The sequence below is a fragment of the Sorex araneus genome, chromosome 5, assembly GCF_027595985.1.
Source record: "Sorex araneus isolate mSorAra2 chromosome 5, mSorAra2.pri, whole genome shotgun sequence".
In the NCBI taxonomy this organism is placed as follows: domain Eukaryota; kingdom Metazoa; phylum Chordata; class Mammalia; order Eulipotyphla; family Soricidae; genus Sorex; species Sorex araneus.
Genome location: NC_073306.1, coordinates 173,277,930 through 173,300,268, shown reverse-complemented (window position 1 = coordinate 173,300,268; position 22,339 = coordinate 173,277,930). Strand labels below are relative to the sequence as shown.

At 44.2% G+C, this 22,339-nt stretch overlaps 1 protein-coding gene and 1 non-coding gene across 7 annotated transcripts in view; one reads left to right on the top strand and one right to left on the bottom strand.

Annotated features, from left to right (window-relative positions):
* Window positions 1-22,339, top strand: part of APBB2 (amyloid beta precursor protein binding family B member 2) — a 359,038-nt gene that overhangs the window by 235,142 nt on the left and 101,557 nt on the right. The window lies entirely within an intron of this gene.
* On the bottom strand, window positions 12,053-12,179 carry LOC129405442 (small nucleolar RNA SNORA11). The gene has a single exon (XR_008630585.1). It is a non-coding gene; the product is annotated as a small nucleolar RNA SNORA11 (small nucleolar RNA).

Genomic DNA, 22,339 nt, shown 5'->3' with positions numbered 1-22,339 from the left:
TTTGGCATATCAAATATGCCATGGGTAGCTTGCCAGGCTCTGCTGTGGGGGCGGGATACTCTTGGTAGCTTGCCGGGCTCTCCGAGAGGGAGGGAGGAATTGAACCCGGGTTGGCTACGTGCAAGGCAAACGCCCTACCCACTGTGCTATCGCTCCAGTCCTGAAAGTTAGTAGGTAACTTAAAATATAAAAATTGGACAAGTTAAATATGTTAGTTTTTTTCCATTTAGAAAGGATGATTTAATGACTCCTTTACAAAGCAAACATGCTAAAATAAAACTTGGCTATAATCTATTTTATAACACTAAATAGACATTTGGGGAGCTTGTGTTTTTGTTTTGTTTTGCTAAGGCCTTTTTTATTCAGTCTCTAAGGCTGAAACTGAGTATTATCTCTCCATTTTCCTTTCCTTTGGTCACTGTTTTCATAACATGGTCCCCAGAGATCTTCCCTGAAGTGAAAGCTTGAATGTTAAAGGATTTGTTGTACACTCTGGTCTTTTCACATCTGAGGCACAAGTTGAAAGCTGGACCAAGCACTGGAGGGATGCCTTCATTGATTTCAGTATCTAAGCAAAAGATCTACCACCTGGTGTCAGATTAAGAACTGAACATATCAACAGACGTAGTTTATGTGATGTTCTTAGAACATTTTCTGGTATTAAATTAGGAGTATGAACTCCTTCCGATCTCTAGAGTACCCTTACTAAACAGAAATCAATGTTCCTTTAGTGACCATATAAGGGAATTTTTATTCAGGAAAAGCTTTGCAGAATCCACGTGCAGCTACATTGTCTGACAGCTTTAGTTAGGGGCCGTGTGAAGAGAATGAAAGCAGCTGATTTCACCATTTCCCCACAGAAAGTTTCTCCTGTATCTGCATTTTTAAATGTACAAAATGATCCTTAGAGAGACCTACCCCCCCCCCACCACCACATCCTTTATTTGAATGAAATGAGAATTTTGTGGGTTTTTTTTAACACTTGTGAGCACGTCTTCCCAGCCAGAAAATGAAGGAAATTTCTTGTAAAGTAGTAAAGGAAATAAAAGAGAAGGCATAGTAGATATCTCACTGTGTTGTTTCTCAGTAAGCAGTGTGAGGGACTGGAGAGATAGAACAAGGGTTCGAGTGCTTCCCTTGCATTCAGCTGATCCTGGTTTGAATCCTGATACCACATATGGTCTTCTAAGCACTGCCAGGAGTGGTCCCTGAGCACAGAGCCAGGAATAACCCCTGGGCACCAGCAGGTGTGGCCCCCAAACAGCAACAACAACAACAACAACAATAAAATGTGCAGTTTGAATCCTAGGAATAAAATATTTTCTTTTCTCCTTAGAGTTTTATTTTCCCATGCTTATCAGCTCCTCTGGGTAGGTTAGTTCTCAATGGATAGGAGTTTGCTAAGCATGAAAGAGAGCTTAGCCTAGAAGGAGGAATAATTCTTTCAGAGGCTGACATGAGAGTTCACCTGTGCCAGGAGAACACCAAGTGTGTGGGAAGAATGTTTTCCTTCTGAGATATGAACATGTAGAGAGAAGTGGCTGATGAGTTGGGGAACCAACAGAAATGTCAGAGTCAGCTTTGGGGGGTAGAAGTCCCCAAATATCTGTCTCCTGAGAAGACACTCTCCTAGAAAGGGCAGAGGCCATCTCTCGTTTGTTCTGCCCGTTAGCTGACCATTTGCCTGGGATAGGGGACAAGGAAGGATTCGCAGACTGCTGGTGTTTTTGTACTTAAACCCAAGAGTCTTAGGGGAACCAGGAAACCTTGTTAATGATCCTGCGATCATGTCTCACTTGCTGGCGGAACAGCCTCCCTTACCTTCCCCACCGATGATGATGATGATGGTGTCCCCTAGTTACTGCGAGAATCTGACATGTACACGTTTCTAAGTATCTCCGGACTCGAAACCTGCTGACAGTCGCTGAATCCAGGTCATGGTGTGGGGCCACTAGCCCTATTGGTGAGACTATTGCCGGAGAAAGGTGGCTATAGAGAGCCATCTGCAGTCTTAAAAATAGACAAGGAAAACCTCAGGCTGGTTACCCCCAAGTTAGTTGCTATGCCTTTTCTAAATACACACAAAAGAGGTGGCAGTGTTAATAGAAAGTCGTCTCCCTCAGACTTGGGAGATTTAGGGTGGTACCCGTCAGTATCAGACAGAATATGTTTAGAAAAAAACCCTCACCGATTTACAGGATGATGTGCCGCATATATGTTTCCATTATATGGAGAGAATATAGAAACTTAACACAGTTTCATTGTTTAAAAAAAAAAATCTCAACCTGGCTCAATTACTTAAGAGGATTTAAAGAGATTACATTGGATAACCTTGGGTTGAAACATGTTTCCTTAAAGTTAAAATTGGTCAATGTATTCTTTATTTAACCTGATTGATCCTCATGCACTCCCTTTAAACATAAGCTTTTCAGGGAGCTACAGCTGGAAGTCAGGTTGTCATGACAACAGCTGGAGCCTAGAGAAAGACCCTCTTTCAAATGGCCAGTGACTAGGTTTTTAATCACTGATTTACACTGATAGCAAAATTAAAGAGGGATGTAGAATTTGTAATTATAGGTTGATTCAACTAGATATTTCCACTTTTGCTACTGACATGTAATTTTTGAACATGTGTTTTGATACATAATTTTTCCATTAAGGCACACAAACTCCATCTCCTTTGTTCCCCTCTTGTCAATAATTACATTTGTCAGCCATCTGAATTCCCAGCACAAGACTCTTGGTAGCATGTGGCGGCTGTAATAAACTCTGAACTCACGAATGAGATCATAAAGGCCTAGGAAGAGTCTCCCCTGCCTCCCATCTAGCTCTCCCCCTCAGTGCCGGGGCCATTTTGTGATGAGCATTTCACACTGGAAACTCGAAGCAAATCGCAGTAAATAATTCTTTTCTAAAAGGAGGTGTTAGCATAGGGGGGAGGAGCAGGTTAGAGTTTGAAATGCTTCATGAGAACTGTTTCATGGAGGAGCTAACCCTTGAATGACTGAGTATAGGTAAGGGAACGTCATGGAGTGGGTTCATGGGCTGCAAGAAATCTCTGTCATGTGATGAGTAGGTGACCCCAATTGGAAGGGCCAATGAGAGGATCGGATAGCGAAAAGGGCGGGAGTCTTTGAACAGCACTTTGAAGGCCCTGACATAAGAGGAGTGGGAAGTGGTTGAAATGATCTGAGAAAAGACCAGTTCAAATACAGTTCATGTGCAGTGAGCAGGGCGCTTACAATTGCAGTTAAATACCGTCGAGTCCAGGGGAGACTTTTAAGAGTGTACGCTGAGGCGGTGCTAGGGGTGTCACCCTGAGGGCCAGTCAAACAGAGAAAGTGTCATGGGCAGTTTGGACGATGGAGGACTCGGGTCCTTAGAGCAGCCATCCTGTCTGTGTGGTCACCGGAAAGGGCTGTAGGGAGGAAGAAAGCAGAGAGGAAAGGGTGGGCTGCACACCTGTGGACACCAGAAGGAACCGCATGAGTTGCTCCTGGGCTGGTCCCTGGAGGCAAACTCCGTCTTATCTGCAAACGTGAACAGAATAGTGGGGTAGGCTTTGTGGGGGAAGAGTAAGTGGAAGATAAGCTCTCCTTTAGGCTTCGGGAACAGTTGTCTGTATTATTGATCGGTATTACTGGTTCACTGAGGTGGGAAAGTAGAGCATGACTATGAGGGCGCCGTCTTACTAGATTCAGTTCCTGACGTTGGTATGTTTTCACATTAGCCAGTATGTACTTAAGAGCAGGGGTTCTGGTGTGGGGCCCATGTGCTCTGAGTCTAGGCTGCCATAACTAGCTCTGGGACTCTGGGACCCTGAGTTAGTTCCTTACTCACTCCCCGCACTGTCTGTTTGTTTCATGTGGGCCAAGTGCCACCCTACTTCAAGTGCTCTTGTAAAGGGTCAGTGAAACAATGCATGTAGTCTTAGAACAGTGCGGACCCTTGAATAGTGTTTGGGCAGATGTTCTTGTGGCCGCTGCTAGAGAAATGTAAAAAACATTGCTGAGTGTTTGGGACTTCTTCATTGTTTTCTTATTCTTGAGAAAATCATCTAATTCTGCTCTCTGCTCAAATAGCTCAGATCGTCTGCTCCAGCCTCTCCCACTGTTAATTTTGTAGGTAGTGGATTATCCATTACATGCCAAGAATTGCACTCAGTGTTCAAGATGCAAAGATAAAAATGCAAAGATAGGGGCCAGAGAGATAGTACAGTAGGTAGGGCGTTTATCTTGCACATGCTGACCCAGGTTTGATCCCTGACATCCCATTTGGTCCCCCCAATCACTGCCAGGAGTAACTCCCGAGTACAGAGCCAGGAGTGACTCCTGAAAATCACCAGGTGTGACCAAAACAGACACACACACACAAAGCAAAAATCTAATCACAAGGTACGTAGAGTTTTTAATGGGTACCAGTTGGCCCATACAAAAGAGTGGAGGAAAACTAATTCACATGTGACAAAGGGCCACAGGAAACAGAGAGGGTATAAGAGGGAGAATGAGTGACTAGCAATCTCTGAATTGTTCGTTTTGATTTTTTTAAAGCCTCTCCTAGTAGTGAATATTTTAAGAAACACATCTCTGCATCTATATTGATAATGTATATCAAATTTTCCAACTCTGTCTTATTTCAGATTTATAGCTGATGTAACAGGTTTAATAGAGTACGTAGGTTTCAGTTATACGGTGTTAAAAATCAACACCTGTATATTCTACATTATGTTCAAATTTATAAAGGTCAAATTTCTGTTCTTTACTATACAGTTGGCCCCTTTCATCCAGTTTGCGACATCTCATCTCCTTCCCTCCCTATGATTATTTCAAATCATAGCATTTGAATGCAATGTATTGATACTTTCTTTTCCTTTAGCCTTGGTGTTTTTTTTTCTTTTTGGGTCACATCCAGCGATGCACAGGGGTTGCTCCTGGCTCTGCACTCAGGAATTACTCCTGGCGGTGCTCAGGGGACTGTATGGGATGCTGGGAATCAAACCCATGTGGCCGCAAATGCCCTACCCGCTGTGCTGTCACTTTAGCCTAGTTTTAAGGACTAGTCTTGAGTGTCTGAAGTGCAGAACTAATTCTAGAGGTCTTAAAAAAAGAGTAATAGGAGGTACCGAGTGCTTCAAAATTGATGACTGTTCCTGACATTGCATTTTAATATTTAATCATGAGCTGCTTTTAAATCCTTCCACTCATGTTCTGCATTATATTTCTCAGGATCTCCCAAAGTTGAGGCTCCAAATAAACTTTTATGAAAAGAATCTTCCTTGAATCTGTGGTTTATTGGAACACTCTAGAACAGTGTCATCCATTAGAGAGGCAATGTGAGCCCCAAATGTTACCGTAATTATCCTAATGCTACATGTAATCAGTACAAATACATAGTGGAAATTGATTTTTGAAGAATTTTATGTATTATTTCAACATATAAAAATGCTTTTAAAGAACTTGTGTTCTTGTTATTTACTAAAATTTCCAAATTCAGCATGTATTTTAATGATGACACATCTGCATTCAGTTTATCCAGTTTTTATATGCTCAGTGGTCCCATGTGATTGACAGCCACCTTATTGGATGGCCCAGTTCTAGGTTTTGGACTTTTCAGAATTCTGGGCCTCTTCAGTCACTACATAATGTCTTAACTTTGGTTGATTTTTCATTAGTACCTTTATTGTTAATGAAAATTATCAATGTCAAAAAGAGAACAGGAAAAATAGGTCCTATAGCTAACACTGTCTGTGCCTCAGAGAAGTAGAAACATAGAGACAGCATCGACCAAATGCCATTGGCCACAGGAAGTAAGAAAACTGATCCTCTGCATATTTTATTTAGTTTTAGTTTGTTGCAGAAGTCTTGTGGTTTAAAAAATTCCAGATCCCTACTGTGAATACTTGCCCTTGGCATAATTTTGTTGATTCACCATGTCTTCTGCCATACTTCGTAACTGTTGCAGTGTAAGAATTATGCACGTTTGGTTTCTGTGAAGACCATGTACCTGGAATTTGGTAATAAGATAGAGAAATCTTGGTTGGAGAGACACACAGAGGATGTGTTGCTTGCCTGGAACTCTGCTAGGTTTTATTTTCTTTACTTCTTTTTGTTTTTGTGCCATACCCAGTGATGCTCAGGGCTTACACCTAGCTCTGTGCTCAGGAATTACTCCTGGCAGTGTTCAGGGCACTATATGAAGTGCTGGTTTTGAACCTAGGTTATACATGTGCAAGGCAAACACCCTGCCCACTGTACTGTCTCTCTGCCCCTGCCTTGCACACTGCTGACCCAGGTTCTATTCACAGACCCACAGATGGTTCCTGAGTACTCTGAGAGTGTCCCAAAGCGCAGAGCCAGGAGTAAGGTCCTGAGCACTGCTGTGCATGGCCCAAAATAGAAAAAATAAAGTGACAGACAAGTTTTATTGAGCACCCAAACACAGAGCCTCCAGTGACTCACAGAAGGGGGGTGGGGCTTCTGCAGGGGGAGGGCCACAGGAAGTGGTCTTCCCAGGACTGATGCACACTTGATGGAGCTGAAACAGAGGAGTCCTCTTCATTCTGGCAACCGCAAGATTGAATGCTGGAAAGGCTTTAACTTTCCTGTGACAGTGAGAGTTGGGAAGGGAATAGGGAACCTACTTTGAGTCAAACAGATCCTGTCTTGTCCTCTAGCCACCATGTTGAGAATTCTGGGATGACTCAGTCAGTCTCTGTTTTCTACAAAAGAAAAGAAGACAATCTATTGGTAGTTATGATATGCAAACTTGGATTTATTCTTAAATTCACGGGTTCTTGAGTATTGTGTGAAACATTTACATATAAAACTTCAGATGATGACGCCCTTCAGGTTTATTGTAGAGGGTCAGTAGGTGGGTCCTGATCCCTCCCTGGTGTCCAGGCCTCTCCCATTATCAGTGTGTGATGCCACTCGTCCTCCCCTCAATGCCTGGTCCAGATTATAATGTCTTGGTCCTGTCCATGCATTGTCTGCTTGCTTCCGATGTACTATGGCCTGGTCTTGTCCCCATACTGTTCTCTGTTCAGTTGTATTCATTTCTAAGCTGAAATTTGCAGCTTGAACCTTATAGCCTGCATCCCCTTGCTGTGGTCTGTTGCTCTGTCACTTGTCACCGGACCTCTCGGACTATACCCCAACAACTCCCTGTCCCTTGGGCTTGCTAGGGTGTGCAAGTGCCCATGAGTGAGAACTCACGCTGTCCAGCATCTGTCTAGGATAGGCGAAGGGATGAAGAGAGACTTGTCTAGCTGGAAGTACCCTTTTATCTTTTACTATCTCCTACTCCAAGCCATCCTATTAACCTGTTTTGACTGAAATCTTTTTTGGACGTGTGAGATTTTAAATGACCAACTAAATTAGCTCATTGCCTACCACCTCCTAGCTCCATTCCCACACAACGGTTCAGAAGAGCCCACACTACAGAAACTGTCCCTACAGTTTCTTTTCTAGGAACCCCCACTACCCCCCTAGTCACTAAAACGCAAAGGAATTTGAGAACCAGTCTGAAAGCTGCAAGACAAGAAGCTAAAGCTCAGATCACTTTCTTGCTTGAACGTTGAAATAATCCAATCCCTTCTCTCTGGTAAAACACAAGGCAATGATCCCAAGTCACTGACATATTCATGATTTGTTGAAAAAGCAACAGCTTGTTTGGGACCTCAGTTGCAAGTTGTTAATTATATGGCACAATTCTTGATGGTGAATTGCAACCGGACTATGCAGAATCTCTCTCTCTTGTGTACTTTCTTATGCCCTCCTGTTCTATCACTCATTTATTGACTTACTCATTCTAACCATCCCATTGTATATGTTGGATAACTTGGTGTTCAAGTTATACTTGATCCTAAGTACCAAGGTTTGCAAACCTTGGTACTTAGAATTATTTTTAAACGGACAAAAGTATACTTGAGGTGTACCTTGCTGTATTGTTTGTGTTCTTAATTTACTGAAGGGTTTTCCCACTCGGTACTGATTTCCAGATCAACCCACTCAGCTGTGTGTGTTTCTAATGCAATGCTCTCTTCCTGCCTCACCTTATGGTGCTCAATGATGCACATTCAGCTTATAATTTACCTTTTCCCACCAAAGAATGAGCTTTTATTTCCTCAACAGTGAATAATCCTATAGGAAGTACCCTCCATCTGCCGCCTAATATGAAAGTATCATGTGGGATCCACACTTAGTACTGCTGGACTGTCAGATACATTTTTTTTTACCTGTATTGGTGGGGTGGTGGGGAGGGAGGATTTCTTTACTTTTTGGATGGATAACAAAATATATGGATAAATATGTGTTTATATGGTATTGTCCACTGTTTAATGCAGCATTTAAATTGTGTGTATATATGTGCGTATATGCATACATATATGTCTATACATAGATTTTCATCAAATCAGAACATGGAAAGAAAAAGATAATTACTCTTAAAGATAAAACATTGGAAAATCCTCACTGGAAATATGTTCTTGCTTTAAAAGTAATTTATTTGGTTTGTTTCTCCAAAAGGAATAGAGAACAATAACAAAACTTTGCTCTTTCATCCAGCAGGCTTTTTGGGTAGATACTTGCCACAGTAATATTTTCTAGGGAAAGAGGGAAACTGTTCTCCATTCTTTCCTTTCAGCACATTTCCGATGCTGGTAGGAACACATAAAGCTTGTTTCTACCAAGACGGAAGCAAGCATATGTGACCTCCATGGAGTTGCAACCTGGAAATCTTTGATCCGACATCTGATTCATCCGATTCATTTGTTTCAAAGTTGTATTGTAAAATCTAAGACTCACTTCTATAGGATGAGTAGTCTTCTCTCCAAAGCTTTTCTATTGGTTTATCAATCATGTTTATTTTTTTCAAAGAACCAGCTCTTGATTTCATTGATCTTTTGGATTGTTTTTTTTTTTGGGGGGGGGGGAATCCAGCTCATTGATTTCTGCTCTAAGTTTTATTATTTCTTTCCTCTTGCCTGGTATGGGCTCCTTTTGTTGTTGGTCATTTTCTAAGATCTTAAGCGGTTTCTTTCCTCCTGAGAAATGCTTGCAGAGCTATAAATTTTCCCCTTGACACTGCTTTAGCTGTGTCCCACAAGTTCTGGTAGCTCATGTCTTCATTCTCATTTGTTTCTAGGAATCTTTTAATTTTTTCCTTGATTTTCTTTCTAGCCCACTGGTTGTTCAACATTGAGCTGTTTAATTTCTAGGTGTTTGGTTCTCCATTTCTGTGTGTGATTAACTTCTATCTTAAGTGCATCATGGTCTGAAAAGATAGTTGACAAAAATTTCTATCTTCTTGATTCTGTTGAGGTATGTTTTGTGGCCTGGCATATGGTCTGTCTTGGAAAATGTTCTATGTGCACTGGAAAAGAATGTGTATTCAGTTTTTTTTTTGGGGGGGGAGGTTGAAAAGCCCTATATGCATCTGTTAGCCTTCTCTCTTCCATTTCTTCCTTCAGAGCCAGTACTTCCTTACTGAGTACTTCTTACTTCCTTGAAATCTATTAGCAGTTGTTTTAAGCATTTTGCTGGACCTTTATTTGGTGCATATATGTTTAGGAATGTGATCTCTTCCTGATGTACATGTCCCTTGATTATTCAAAATTGGCCTTCGTTCTCCCTTCTTATCTTTTTTAGCCTGAAATCTATGTTGCTGGATACTAGTATGGCCACCCCAGCTTTTTTTTTAAGGGAGTTGTTTGCTTGAAGAATTGTTTTACATCCTTTGACTTTGAATCTGTGTTTGCTCTGACTGTTCAGATGTGTGCAGGCAACAGATTGTTGGATTCAGTTTTTCTATCCATTTTGCCACTCTGTATCTCTTCATTGGCTCATGTAGACCATTGACATTGAGAGAGATTATTGTCATGGGGTTTGTGCCATCTTTCCGTAGAGGTTTATTGTGCTTGTGGGGTTTGTCTTGTCTTACAGTAGCCCCTTCAGTCTTTTAAGGTTGATTTTGAGCCTATGAAGTTCCTGAGCTGTTGTTTATCCATTAAATAATGTATTGTTTCTTTGACTCTGAGAGTCTAGCCAGATAAAGTATCCTTGGTGAGGTGTTCATTTCATTGAGTTTTTTCACTGTATCCCACCACTCTCTTCGGGCTTGGATAGTATCCTCTGATAAGTTTGCTGTAAATCTAAGGGATGCTCCTGTGTATGATTTCCTTCTTTGACCTTGCTGCTTTCGGTTTTGTGTCTCTATCTGTGGTATTCATCATTCTTATTATGATATGTCTTGGAGTCTTTTTGTTAGGGTCTTTTTTAGCTGGTATCCTTCGGGCTTCTTGGATCTGGATGTCTGCATTCTCCAGCTCTGGGAACTTCTCAGCACTAATGTCTTTAACTGTTGCTACTTCACTTGCCTCACTGTCCTTCTTGTACTCCAATGCTTCTTATATTGTTCCTCTTGAGTTCATCCCCTAAGTCTCTGATTCGCCTTTGAACTATTTTGAGGTCTTTGTCCATTGTTTGTTGTTGCCTGTGTGCTTTCTGCAGCTCATCTTCAAGCTCACTGATTCTGTCTTCGGCTGTTGGCTTTCTACTGTTGAGGGCACACACTGATTTTATAATTTCATCTACCAAATTCTTTATTAGTTACACTTCTGTTTGTAGCTTTCTTATTTCTGCTCTCATATTCTTGTTTAATTTACTGGATGTCCATTTCACTGTTTCTTTGAGTTCATTGAAGACCCTCAACATTTTATCTCTGAATTCTTTATCAGAGAGATTGTAACGTGGGTATTCCCTATTGAGGCTTCTGGGCTCTTCATCCTCTCCTCGTGGTGGGGATCTGTGCTGTTTCCCCATATGGCTGTAGTAGCATGGAGGTGGATTCCTCCAGTTCACTATCAGTATCTCCCTCTTGCTTTGAGGGAGGATTCTGGATGAGCTCGGTCGATGGTGGTCTCCTTTTCCTCCCTTTAAGAATACCAACTTCCTCTTTGGTGCTCCACTGTGCCGTATGTAAGGCATCTAGTGCAGCTTCAGGGGATGTGTTCTTTTGCATTAGGCTTGTTCAGATTCTTGTATTCACTGTCATTTTGGTGAGTTTGGGGAGTGTTTTGATTGGAGTAGGCTAGTTGGACTATTTGCCTAATGTGTTCGGGATAGCCAGGCTGTGCTCGTAAGAATTAGGTAATGGAGGTTGAGATATGAGTCCAGATTGCTATGAAAGGGGGAATCCAAAGCTTTTCAGTCATAACCATTTCTTTCATAAAGAAGGTAATGGGAGAGGCTGAAGAGGCCAATGCCTAGCTCATACCAGAATCCAAGAACAGGGAGACCATCACTTAAGAGATGGATGCAACCAACAGATCTAGAGGGAAAGGAGGAAATTGTAACTAACCCAGAACAAAGAAGTTGTGTGTTTGAGTCTACGATTTTAAAATGAGGAAAATATAAGTAAATAAATAAACTATTCCTGCACGGAGAGATAATACAGAAATTAAGTTGCTTTTCTTGCATGAGGCTAACCCCAGTTAGAATCCCTACCATCCCATGCGGTGCCCTGAGCATTTCCTGAAGTGTCCCTTCAACAAAGAGTCAGGAGGAAGCCCTGAGCACCACCATGTGTGCCCCTCTTCTTACCCCCCTCCAAATAAAAAGAAAACAAAAAAGCTATTTCTGTAGTGTAGTGCATTTGGATCCCTACAGATAAGAACTCTTTAACACTTGGAGAAGCACTTTTGGAGTAGGAAAATAATTTTGGCACTTTGGAATATTTGCTGGATTTTCGGGGCCAGTAGTTTCTCAGTGCACTTGCATATGTGGGACAGGAGGCCAGCAATACCGATTATAGTTCCTTTGCAGGCATCAAAGTGATCTCAGCCCAGGCTCAGCAGGCTGGGGGTTCTGGGCAGTAGGTACCACCCTCCCCACATTCCCTCCCTCCCCTTCTTTCCCCATTAAAAGGATGAATACTCATTCCTACAGGTATTATCGAGGCACTGTCTATAGTCTTAGAGAATGAGGTACCAGGGAGCCATCCCCAATTACTTTCACTTCCATTCAGTAAAATGTACTTACTTTATTCCTTTCCTATCTGTAGGGTATTGTTCCTAGGAAAACCACAAGGTTTGTGACCTTTATCATTGAACCCTCAATTCTTCGTGTGGTGTATAATAAACAAGAGTCAGTTATTTAGACCCCCTGCTCTGAGCACACCACACCGAAAAATTTACACACTATCTGTTGGACACAAATGGAGTATAACTTTTGCTAATTAAATAAAAAAGAGGAACAAGCCTGCTCTTAGCTACATAGAACTTAGATCTAATTGGTGAGTAAAAGCATCTCTCCTTGATACTTTTTCTGAACTTTTTACTCGCGGGGACCTAGTCCTTAAACACCAAATAGTTCCTTACCCAAATCCTTATAGAACAGAAATCCAAAACCGAGAACGTGAATTTATTGTTGGTACATTTTGGCATCATATTTCTATTTACTTGTCCCTTCCTGGATTTTGGCTCAATTACCTAATAATTTCTTCAGCTAAATTCTGTTTTGAGAAGTGTTGAAAAAAGAAGATACTTTCCACACATACGTCTCTGGCAGATGGGATCCATAAATACCCCTGCCTGTTCTCTGTCTGAGTCCTTGGCATCTCTGAACGCACTCGAGAGTTCTGCATACTGCCCTTTCCTTGTTAGAAAGGAAGAAACAAGCCTTTATACAAGTCTGAAGCAGCTTGTTGGTTTTGCCATTGTGTTTTCTACTGGGCAGATTCTTAACCTTTCAGGAACAGATATTTAAAAGTCTTGAATCTTGCATCAAGATTGGAAAAGTCTTGGCTGAAGATATTGTTTGTGCTTGGTTGTATTTACTAAACTGCTTTGGTTTTGGGGGGGTGCACGCCCATCAGTACTCAGGGTTTATTCCTTACTCTGTACTCGGAACACTCCTGGCAGGACACAGAGGACCATATGCGGTGTTGGGAATGGAACCTAGGGCAGCTATGGGCGAGGCAAACACTTGCTTCCTGTCTCTCTGAGCTCAAGACTTCTTGAGGTTTGTGAAAGATCAGGCCCAATACATTGATATCTATCTACACTCAGTAATTTTTTTTTGACAAGAGTTCAAGATGAAGTTAAAATGTTTGGATTGCAGTGAGTGAGTGAGTAATAACCAATGAAGTTATGTTCCAACAGTATACTGTTTTAGGGTGTAAGAAGTGGACCTGTAGTGCAATAGCTAGTGCATTTGGCCTTCTTAGAGTGTTAGAGAGGTTGGAAGTCAGGTGTCTTAATTTCTTAATTCCACTCTAAAAAATTTCGATGGCTGTAGGTTTGGAATTGTATGAGAATGCAATGATGTTCCTTAAGAAGTTATTTCTTTCCCAGATGCTGAGTCTGGAATTTCATGCATTAAACGAATGAATTAACAACAACCAAAAAATTAATTAACTAATTAATTAAAATACACTTTATACATTATATGACTGAAATCCAGTCATGATTAACTTTGTAACTATGTATCTCACAGTGATTTGATTTTTAAAATACACTTAATAAAAGAACAGGTTCCAACAGAAATACTCTGAGGTTTCTTCCCAGTGATAAATGGTTTGCTAATCTGGATCACATGTTTTAACGCTGCTGGAACCCGTTTCTTCATCCCTCACATGGAATAATAGCTCTTGTGGGTTCAGATGAGATGGTGTTAAGTCTCATTCCACTGTGAACATTCAGTAACATTCTAGAAGTTCATGCAATTGTTCTTGGATCAGAAACAAAAGATTTATATTTTGGTTCATGGAACATTCGCTCTTCGTGTTCCTAGATGTTGATTTTGGTTTTAGAGAGGATAACATCCTCATCGGCCTGTGAGGGCACGGTGTGTCATCAAGTAACGAATCTACTTCATAGATTCTCAGTCATTGTTCTTAGCCCTGTTATTTAGAAGAGATTGGAAGTCAGGCCCCAGCATGCCAGCATTGAGATATTAATGACCTTGAAGATGATCAGGGCAACCTCAGCATAGCTTCCCCTCACCATCAGTGAGATTGCGTGCCAGACCGAGCAGGACCACAGCTGTAAAGAGAGCAGTGTAATGAAGACACCACCAAAATAATGGAAAAGAAAATTGGCTCCATTTGATATACTTTCCAACCTGTCCACCTTAAAAGAGTGTGGGGCCAGGAATAATTCTGTCTGTCTAATTGTATGGACGCTAAAGAAAGACTGCCTCCTGGGCTTGTATTTGGTCTATTTTTCTTCAGCTGCTCAGTCTGAAAAGGGCCGTCGGGTTGGACTGGCGAGGGATATGGCGGCCGGGTGCGCTCTGAATGATGCGGTGCCGTTGCCCTTTGCTTAATTTCCATACCGTCATAGATCTTCTCGACACTGTGTTTAAGGGTGGGCATTAAATACTCAGACGTTGAGAGCCAAGGATATGGTCTCTGATTTGTTGATTTTCCTGCCAGCTCTATATTATCCTGCATGGAACTGAACAGGATGTATTGCTAATCGGTAGAGGAGTGGAGAGGCCTGAGGAAAGAGGAACGAGCCTTGCGGTTTACACATGCAAGGAACTTGAAGAGTGTCCCAGGAAGGCTGATTTCCAGAGTCTGTTCACTGGCGTCCTTGCTCCATAGTTCACTTTTGGGGTTTGGAGATTTGTTGGTTTCAGTGTGAGTTTCCCCAGCGCTTCATAGACAAGCCGAGTGTGGCTCCATGGCACATCTATGTGTATGTTGATTTGGGTTGGGTTTTGGTCTTGGTCCTGTTAGTGCTTCCTCCTGGCTCTGTGCTAAGGAATCGCTCCTGGCAGGGCCTGGCACCGGATATGGTGCTGGGGACTGAGCCCAGGCCACCTTGAACAAAGCAAGCTCCTCTGCTGTACTGTCTCCCCAGCCCTACTCAAGTTTTAAATGCTCATATTTAAATTTTTTTGATTCTAGGCATTGAACTCACAGCTTTTAACAAGTGAAGTGTGTGCTCTTCCACCCAGCAACAACCCCTGGCTTAAGTTTCTGCTTATTTGAGGAGTGTAGGGTGTGCATTTGGCCCACACCCGGAAGTGCCAGGGCGCCATTCCTGGCTCTGTGCTCAGCAGTGACCCTGGCACTGGTATATGAATTAGCCATATTCTAGACTGCGCCTTAATCTCCGTACTATCTGCCCACCCCATAAGTTAACATTTTCAATTTGGGGTTTTTTTTTTTTGAGGGGGCAGTCTGGAATGAGACCATTAAGTTTGTGTTTTATTAGTAGAGGTCCTGAATGATCATTCTACCTGTGCACATAATAAAAGGAAAGAGTCTTCTTAGGTTAGATCTCATATTGTGTTATGATTTTAATATCTCCTTTCAAAATTAATAAGAACGACTATGTGCCACCCGGGGAGAGATTTTTCCCTTTCCACCCTGTTTTTCTGCACGGAAAATGGCAGTGGCGGCATCATCCACGTGGCGAGAGCCTCCCCCTAAGACTTGCACCCAGAGGGAGGAACTTTGCAATGCTGTGACTCATAGGCGATCACGGGATGGGGGCGCGCCCTTGGCCCAGATAAGATCCGGAGCTGCTGCTCGCGAAACAGACCCTCTGCTCGTACAGACCATGCATGATCCAGGAGGTCTCCTAACCCATTTTGGCACCCAGAGCGGCTTCTTACAGAAATGCATCTGGACTGTGAACTGAACTAAAATATCAGAAATCCAAAACCACGCGGCTGCTGTCGAGGCCGTGCGAGCTCATAGAATCTTCAGTCTCAGCAATGAAAAGAAATTATTAAATGATGCCTTTTCAGCAGGCCTGATTGTTGGGGAAAATTCCAAACAGTAATAGTGAGTTCTCTATTGTAATATTGAATATATTCAAAGTATAGAGAGAATAGAGTGAAGATCATTAGCTACTTAGGTGGGGGCTGGGTGGGAGGGGGGTATATTGGGGTTCTTGGTAGTGGAACATGTGCACTGGTGAAGGGATGAGGGTTCAGTCATTGTATGACTGAGACTTAAACCTGAAAGCTTTGTATTTTTTTTTCTTTTTCTCACGGTGATTCAATATAATAAAATAAAAAAATATATTAAAAAAATTAGTTTGAAAATGCATGGCGGGAAGGGTAAAATTTGGGCCATACCCAGTGGTCCTCAGGACTTACTCCTGGATGTGAGCTCAGCATTCACTCCTAGTAGTGCTCCGGAAACCACATTTAGTGCCGGGTAGATTAAACTCAGGTCAGCCACAGGAAAGTCCAGCACCTGAAGCCCTGTACTCTCTCTCTGTCTCTGTCTCTGTCTCTGTCTGTCTGTCTGTCTGTCTGTCTATCTCTCTCTCTCTCTCTCTCTCTCTCTCTCTCTCTCTCTCTCTCTCTCTCTCTCTCTCGCGTGCGCACGCCCTTGAATGCTTACAGTTAACAGCTTCGGAAGCTTCATTAAAATGTTAAAATTACAGGAGTTAAGGTGCCTGCCTAGCCTGCAGCTAGCCCTGGATTGATCCCCACCATCAGGAGTTTCCTCCAAACCACTGATTGTGGGCCTGGAGGTTCTGAGCACATCTGGGTGACCCTCACCACAGTCCTGAGCAGCCTTCTTGGGCCTCATTAGCACTGAGCCACCAGCTCTGGGAAGGGCCTTGGGAATTTTTCCTGAGCACCTCTTGGGAATATATGTATAACATACATGTAATCTCTCATCAATGGCCAAGATCCAGAGACTGTAAAACAAAGCTCCCGGAAGAGAGTGATGCAGAATCTCCTGGAACCTCCATCCCTCTCCGTCCCTCTCCGGCAAGCTACCGAGAGTATCTCGCCCGTACGGCAGAGCCCGGCAAGCTACCCGTAGCGTATTCAATATGCCAAAAACAGTAACAATATGGGTCTCATTCCCCTGACCCTGAAAGAGCCCCTAATATGGCAGCATTGGGAAGGACGAGTAAGGAGAGGCTGCTAAAACATTTTGATGCTCTTCGTGTTCCTGGAGTGAGCAGATGCCATTGGGCTACACTAGCACATGACAGGGACAAATGGAGATGTTACTGGCGCCTGCTCTAGCAAACCAATGAACAATGGGACGACAGGTGAGATATATATATATATATATATATTTATATAAAACATTTACTGAGTGATTGCTCGCTGCCCACTCCTGTGCTGGCCACCTTGCCCCTCCACCCTTCTGTGGTGCAGAGAACAGAGAGGCCCCTTGGATATTGGCCCTTTTTTGTGTCCAGGTCACATGGGTCTCCCATGAGGGAGGAAGAGACCTAAAATCCAGGCTGTGGCTGACCGCAGACTCCGTTGGCGTGAGGTCCCTGAAGTAAATCTGGTAAATATGTGAGGACTATGTCTCCAAGGAGCTTAATTTTAAACGTGCTTGATCTGATGCCAGAATGCTTGATTAAAAATACACAAAGCATGTAGTGTTACAGGGCCCAAATTTAAGGGCCGTCAAAATAGTGAATTCTTGGAATATTAATGGTGCCGGGGGTGGGGGGGGGGAATCTGCTGGGAATAGCACTTGAGTTCAAGCAACCCTAAAAAAAAAAGACAATCTTACCAGTTTTTTTTGAAAGAAAATTGTGGGGGGGAGAAAGTTTCAGGAAATTAACACTCTCAAAACTGTTAAGAGTTTTATCACAACTGTTAAAGGAGAACAGCTATCCCAAGAAAGCACCACTGAAGATGCTGTGTGATTTTTTTTCAAGAGCTGTGACAGAGCGTCTCAGTTCTGTCACGCAGATAAAGCTAAATCCTGGGCTGTGGCTCAAAGGACAAACAAGCAAAACAAAACAACAACAACAACAAAAAAAAGTCAAGAAATAGAACTGGTAACGCCAACCGCCCACCTGAGCGCCAGCTGGTGAGGATACTCAGAGCCCTGGCTTGGGACCACAGGTGTGGCTGGTTGGTTGGTTTGGTTTGGTCGGTTCCTGGGAGAGCAATTCTCTAGCACTTTCTCAGCAGCTTCTCCTGTGCTGCCTGGCTCCCTGCTCTGGCCTCCCAGAGCTGGCGGTGGACTCTGGTGGGGATGAGATCCCGTGTCTTCTATTCCGACTGTGCGGAAACAAGCCAAGGACTAAGTCAGCAGAGAGAGTTTGTTTATTTTAATTCTATGCAGCTTTTTTTTAATTGAATCACCGTGAGACACAATCACAAGCTTTCATGTTTGAGTTTCAGTCATTCAATGATCAAGCAACCATCCCTCCACCAGAACACATTCTCCACCACTGATGTCCCCAGTATGCACCCCCCTTTCCCACCCTCGCCATGCCTCCTGGCAGACAGTTTCCCCCATACTCTCTCTCTCCTTTTGGGCATTATGGTTTGCAATGCAGATGCTGAGAGGTTATCACGTTTGGTCCTTCATCTGCTTTCAGCACACATTTCCCATCCCAAACATTCCTCCAACCATCATTGTCATAATGGCCCCTTCTCTACTCCAGCTGCCTTCTCCCTCAGCTCATGAGATAGGGAGAAGGAAGACGTTAAGGAAGCACAGACCGTCGGGACCCGACAGGAAGTTGTAGAAACGGCTCTGTTCCTTTCTTTCAGCTGACAGCATCTGGCTTTGTTGAGGATGAAGATGGTCCAGAAAGCCCATAACAGCCACAACTGAGCCTTTTCCTAGAAGCATAGTCTCTTCCTCAAGCTCAGGGGCCCTTGAGCTGCCTTCTCGCCGATGCAGAAAGCAGAACAGCCATCACCCCTATTGGGGTGTTCCTCTGGGTGCTCTCTGTGCCACCCACTCTTCACAAGCATGACTTTGGTCTGGGCGTGAGGACACGTCACACTCTTTCCGGCCCTCTTTTTCCCTCTTCCTGTGGCTTATGTGGCTGGGAAGCTGCTCTGTCACTCTCTTGTCCTTCTCTCCCTGACCTCTTCTAATTTAGGGGAGATGTTATTTTTCAGGGACTCTTCCAGACCCTCCCATCCAGGTAGCCCAACCTCCATGCCAGACAATTTTTATCAGTCACCTAGTTCGCCTTTCTTTTTCATGACTGTCTGTAGATGGTTCTCGGCAGTTAGCAGCAGCCTAACTAATGCGAAAGGTAAAGGAGCATTTGGGTGCGTGAATGAATGGTTGAACACAGTCACACCTTGAGTTCTGTGGTGCTCGCAGCCAGATGGTGTTCAAGAAAGGAGGAGGGCTACCCCTTCCGTCCCTACGCCTGGTCTTCAAAACAGGAACCCTGTGCGGCTGGGCGAGGGCGCCAAGGGCAGAGGACTTGCTCCCCGTGGCCCAGCTTCTGTCCTCGGCACTGCATGACCCCAGGACACTGAGCTGGAAGCAGCTCCTGAGCACAGCCAGATATAGCCCCAAACTAAAAGAAACGATAAGGGGGAGGGGAGTGAGGGAAGGGGGAGAGGTACAAATGCGGCCTCCAGATCAATAGCAGATTCTTTTATTTTTTTCTTTTGGGGTCACACCTGGCGATGCACAGGGGTTACTCCTGGCTCTGCACTCAGGAATTACTCCTGGCGGTGCTCAGGGGACCATATGGGATGCTGGGAATTGAACCCGGGTCGGCCGCGAGCAAGGCAAACGCCCTACCCGCTGTGATATTGCTCCAGCCCCTGCAACAGCAGAGTCTTGAGGCCAGAGCAGTAATATAGCAAATAGAGTGCTTGCCTTGCTCACAGCTAAACGGGCTCGATCCCCGACACCCCATATGGTCCTCCTGAGTCCTGTCAGGAGTGATCCCTGAGCACAGAGCCAGGCTTACTCCCTGAGTACTACCAGATGTGGCCCTAGAACCAAAGTAAATAAGAAAAAAAATTCAGGTTCTTAGGTTGGGATGTAGCTTAGTGAGAGAACACATGCCTTGGATGCTGAGGCCCTGGATCCCCACACACACACACTCACAAAAATGAATGAATGAATGAATGAATGAATGAATGAATGAATGAATGAATGAAAGAAAGAAATACAAATTCTCAGACCCTACTCCAGACCTACTGAGTTAGAAGCATTGGCAGCCAGGCAGAGTTCCAGCAAGTGCCTGCAGAAGGTACTCTGGTCTAGCTGATGCCCTTGCACCTCAGGTCCAAAGCCAAGGCTGGCCTAGAGGGAAGAGAGCTCTCAGTGGGAGGAGTGAGTCTGGACCCAGCGTCAGAGAGGCAACTGCCTTTGAGCTCCAGGCTGCAGCCCGCCCGCTGAGAGTTTCCTCTCCCTCTGTCTGCTGTGGCCTCCTGGGCAGGAGAGGAAATTTCCAGCTGCCTCTCGATGCTAATTTCTGCTTATTTGACCCTTGGGTTCCTGCAGGCAGAGCCCTGGGAGAGGCTGATAAGCCAGCTGGCCTGGGACACCGGCCCCCGTGGGAGCAGAGGGGTCCCCCGAGAACAGAGGCCGACCGGTGGCACTTGTGCCCAGGTGGCTGGGAGGCGCGGGACTTGGCTTCACAGCTGGGTGCCGGCTTCCATGCCACGTCTGGCTTCTGGCCCAAGAGGCTCCCGGGACCAGAGACTTTCCGGGGCTCTCGGCTGGCTATTTTTACACTCTGACATAGAAACTCTGTTCCTGTTCCCTCAGGAGGGATCCTGCCACCAGTGGCAACAGGCTCCAAAGCCACGTGGGAAGGGCACCTGTGACTCTATGGCCCCGAAACCGGCCCCTCCCCTGGTGTGCCCTGACCCCACCTCGGCTGACCCCCTAGCAGAGGGTTGTGTGTCTGGCTGTAGAGTCGCCTCCGTGGCATGGGGCCAACAGGCAGAGCGAGAACCATCTGCAGCTCCTTCAGCCCCTCACGACTGACCCCATTTCAGGGCCTCGAGGCATTTCTGGTGGCTCTGCCATGGGACAGACAGCCTTCAATAGGAGCGACTTCTTTTTTTTTTTTTTAATTTATTTTTTTTAATTGAATCACCATGTGGAAAGTTACAAAGCTTTCAGACTTTTACAAAGTCTCAGTTATACAATAAGAGCGACTTCTTTTTCTTTTTTTTTTTTAATTAGTGAGTCACAGTTACAGATTAACATATTTTCATGCTTGTGTTTCCCTCATGCAATGTTCGAGAGCCCATCCCTCCACCACTGTCCATTCTCCACCACCAATGAACCCAGTATCCCTCCCACCCCCCAATCCGATCCCCCCACCCCACCCCGCCTCTGTGGCGGGGCATTCCAATTTGTTCTCTCTCTCTCCTTTTGGGTGTTGTGGTTTGCAATAGGGATATTGAGTGGCCATCATGTTCAGTCACTAGCCCACTTTCAGCACGAATCTCCCTTCCCGCACGGGATCTAAGAGCAACTTCTTGATGCTTAGATATATCGTAGTCTTAGTAGCAGACTCACGTTTCATTTGGAACAAAAATGAGAGCAAGACCTAGGCCTGTTTTCAAGGGGCATCTGGCCTACCGGAGCTAGTTGTCGAGCAGAAAGCGATGTGTGCTGGGGCTGAGGGGTGTGGAGGCCCGGGGGCGACAGCTGACCTCTGAGGAACTTACTGAATTGTGTGTGTAGTTCTGTGAAAGTAAACAAAGCCATTCCTACAATGATTGAACAAGGCCTGGAGGTGCTGGGGTGACTGACTCAGAAGGTGTATTTTTTACTTTTCCTGGAAGGAAGGAAGGAAGGAAGGAAGGAAGGAAGGAAGGAAGGAAGGAAGGAAGGAAGGAAGGAAGGAAGGAAGGAAGGAAGGAAGGAAGGAAGGAAGGAAGGAAGGAAGGGGAGAAAGGAGGAAAGAAAGAAAGAAAAGAAAGAGGAAGGAAGGAAGGAAGGAAGGAAGGAAGGAAGGAAGGAAGGAAGGAAGGAAGGAAGGAAGGAAGGAAGGAAGGAAGGAAGGAAGGAAGAGAAAAGAAAAGAAAATCTCTACTCAGTGTCTTGGCTCTCAACCCAGAACCCTTTCCAATTTATCACATTATGTTTCTTTTTATCCATGAGAACATTCACATGTACCATCCAGGGATGTAGACTTTTTTTTCCGTAAGTAAAAGGCATCATTTATTCCTGGGGCTCGTGAAGTGGCTATTTTGTGAAATTGCAGATTTCTTCAGCGGTCCTCTCTCTTCCCAGGTATCAAGTCCCATCGCTGAAGAACCTTATCATTTGCTTTTCACCCTTCTCTTTCACTCTTCATTCCTTTCTTCTTACTGTTGTTCTTCTTATTTCTCCATCTACCAGGCCATTCTTCATCATCCATCCGTTGACAGTCCTTCCCTCCATCCACCCATCATTTGTCGTCCCCCGGTCAGCCAGTCATCCACCCACCCACCATCTCTCCCCTTCCTTCCAACTCACTGTTACTGAATGTCAGCCTTGCGAGGTGTTGGCATGTGGTGGTGACCAAGGCAGGCATGTATCTCCTCGGAAGCGTATGGACAATATACCTTATTACATATTACAATATACCATCATAATCAATTTTGGGGGGAACCAGATATTCACAATT